This window comes from Leopardus geoffroyi, chromosome C2 (genome assembly GCF_018350155.1).
Source record: "Leopardus geoffroyi isolate Oge1 chromosome C2, O.geoffroyi_Oge1_pat1.0, whole genome shotgun sequence".
NCBI classification, from domain to species: Eukaryota; Metazoa; Chordata; class Mammalia; order Carnivora; family Felidae; genus Leopardus; species Leopardus geoffroyi.
The window spans coordinates 36,501,483-36,504,724 of NC_059333.1; positions in this window are offsets into that span (position 1 = coordinate 36,501,483).

Genomic DNA, 3,242 nt, shown 5'->3' on the forward strand with positions numbered 1-3,242 from the left:
TACCTTTTTTATCTTCATGGCTATGTCTTGCTCTTCTGATTTTAAAACAGAGGCTTTAAGAAACTACAGGACAGGGGAGTCTGGGTGGCTCAGTCACCTAAGTGTCCGACCAGCTCAAGTCATGATCTCGCAGTCCATGAGTTCTAGCCCCACGTTGGGCTCTGTGCTGCCAGCTCAGAGCCTGGAGCCTGCTTCAGATTCTGTGTCTCCCTCTCTCTCTGTCCCTCCCCCACTCACACTCAGTCTCTGTCTCTCAAAAATGAATATATGTTAATTTTTTTAATAAAAGAAACTACAGGTCAAAATTGTTTTGCTTAGTTTCCCACAGCTGACCCTAAGCTATATGAAACCTTGATATTTTTAAAAATTATTTACACAATCATGTCACATAAAATTTTACACCAATTTTACACCTAAGAACAAAGGAGAGAGTCCGTTTATAGAGAAAAGAAGTAACTTGGGAGGAATTGTTCTGAACAAAAATTCATTGTCAGAGCGCAAGAGTTTGGGGTTGTGGAGGCTTCTCATTGGCTGAGTTGTGACAGGTTTCTTACCGGTTGGGTTGTTGCCAGGCAAAGAGAAAGTCTTTCTTTTTCTTACCAGTGTATGTAAAATGTTTCTTCCTGCTGGTATAGGTAAAGTAAGCTTCAGTTAAGTGGAATGTGAGAGCTTTCCTTTCATTGCTTCCTGACTCCATTTTGAATTAGGTTTCCTTTATTCATTTTCACACTATAATAGCATTAATGTAGTCACAAAGAAAAAAAAAAGTGTTCAATACTTGTTTTTGAATATAACACATGACATCACCATATTAACCTACCTTGGAACATCACTCAGGTTTCTTTGTATCATTCTCCTGTAAATAGAGGTCTGACCTATTTTCAAGGCTCCAGTACACATTGCATATGCAAATGTCACCTTTGCTTTATTATGTTCATGATCTGCAAATGCTAACACGTAGATTCTCTCACACTGCGCTGAAGAGTTTGCACTATGTATTGTTCTCCAATATAATTATTTTTCATCTCTATCAGAACACATACAGAGCCTAAGATGAAGTTGAGAAAACCCAGGCACCACCAAAGAAATCAATTATAGACTCTTCTCTCACAGGAAAACTTTTACATTATTTGTTGGCAGATGTCCAGTTTCTATGACGAATATACCCCTTCTCCTGACCTTGAATAAAGGAGAGCATTCTAAGAGTGGCTCGTTTGACAATACTGGTTATTGAAATGGTGGCTTTCTTTCTAAACTAGATGGAGGTGTTGGTTTTAATTAAGGATTTTATATTTTCCAGGGATGCTAAAGAAATTAACAAGGGCTCAGAGATGAAGGCTCTGTTTGAAAAGCAGAAATGATAAGTAACTCAGGATTACATAGCAATCCTAATTTCAAATTCCAAAGCTATGTCTTCTGGAGACGGTACTGTTGCAAGTAAATTTAGTCTTGAGATTTTTTTTTTTTTTTTTTTTTTTTTTTTTACAGACACCTTGTGTCTTACTCTAGAACACTCTGCACAGGTAATATCAGTAACTCCACAAATCTCTTTTCACTTACATTGAAAGTTTGAATTTAAGCCATGTTCTCTGAGGTAAAGGGTCAGGGGTTTTATCCCGTAAGCCACCAAACCCCTCATTTCAAGTACTTTTGAGTCCTGGTATTTCTTTGTGACAGAAGACACTCATGAGGAATTATGCACTGTGCCTGAGGGTGAAGAAGTAAAAGAAAGACAGCCTTATTAAGAGTACATGTGCTACAGCCCGACAGATTTTGACCTTCACAATGACACAAAGGCAGAGATGAATGCAAAAAAGCTCCATGGCTGTTAAACATTTTAACAAGACAATCTTTAGGACATCTAAAGAAAAAGTGAAACTGTTTATCAATACAGGGAGGATGAAAACACATTTAGTATTGGTCTGAAATTCAAAAATAGAAAACTTTAAAAACTGAGAGTCAAGGAAGGTACTAAGGAGATGGGCTATGAAGTGATCGGTATTCTTGTTTCGCATTATCTGATATCGCTTGCCTCCCATAAATGGTTAAATGGTCAACTAAACTGCCACCTTCATTTGGAAGACAGCAGTGATTATTACTCCCCAAATAAGAACCCGTGGACAGAATACTTTTCAGATTACTTTTTCAAAGTATATTCTGACTGCAAAATAAATATACCAAAATTTAAACGCCAAAAAGATATGAGCAAATATGAGAACACTACTAAATTATATTTTGACGCTAAATTAAGGAGGGCAAACTATTATAAAAACAAGTGAGGAAAAACTTACCTGGTGCTATCAGTTGCACATTGAGCAAACAGCCCTGCTCAGCAGAATACAGCCATAAAAACTCCTATGTTTAGCTTTAAGTAAAACGTACTGCCACATTCTGTCTTACGGTTGTTACTAATGAATTACACTGTACCCATATTCTCATTAGCAGAAAGTTGTCGCCTCTTCCCTGTCGTCTCACAGCTTTGCCCCAAACATCTTGGTTTGTGTCTTGTGTACAATCTAATTTAAAGTTGTTTAATTCTTCCTTCAATGCCGGGGAGAAGACAGCACTGGAAAGCCCACTTCAGCTACTAATTCTCAAACTGTCAGACGGCCCCACCAGCAGCATCCAATTACGATCGCTCATGATAATTTCTTAAAGATCTATTTTCATCTCAAAAAAAAAAAAAAAAAGAATAAATCACAACCACCAATATGTTAAATTATTTTAGAAAACTCTAACATTTAACAAGATAATTTATATTCGTTTTTTTTTTTTTTCAACGTTTATTTATTTTTGGGACAGAGAGAGACAGAGCATGAACGGGGAAGGGGCAGAGAGAGAGAGGGAGACACAGAATCGGAAACAGGCTCCAGGCTCCGAGCCATCAGCCCAGAGCCCGACGCGGGGCTCGAACTCACGGACCGCGAGATCGTGACCTGGCTGAAGTCGGACGCTTAACCGACTCCGCCACCCAGGCGCCCCATTAAATTCGTATTTTTATCCATGAATGTTTTTATTATGGAGTTTCTTAAGAACACAAATGATCCTGAATTTTTCATTTTTAAAATGACAACTATAATTATAGTTAAATTTAAAATAATTTTAAATTGTATTCTATCATTATTTGTTAGTGAAATTTTTATTTATTGAAATCATATACTCATTAGGAGGAGGAATTAATTTTGTATAATGCTCATAGGTCAGAATTCCTAACTATTTTTATTGGCTTAAAAAATATCAGT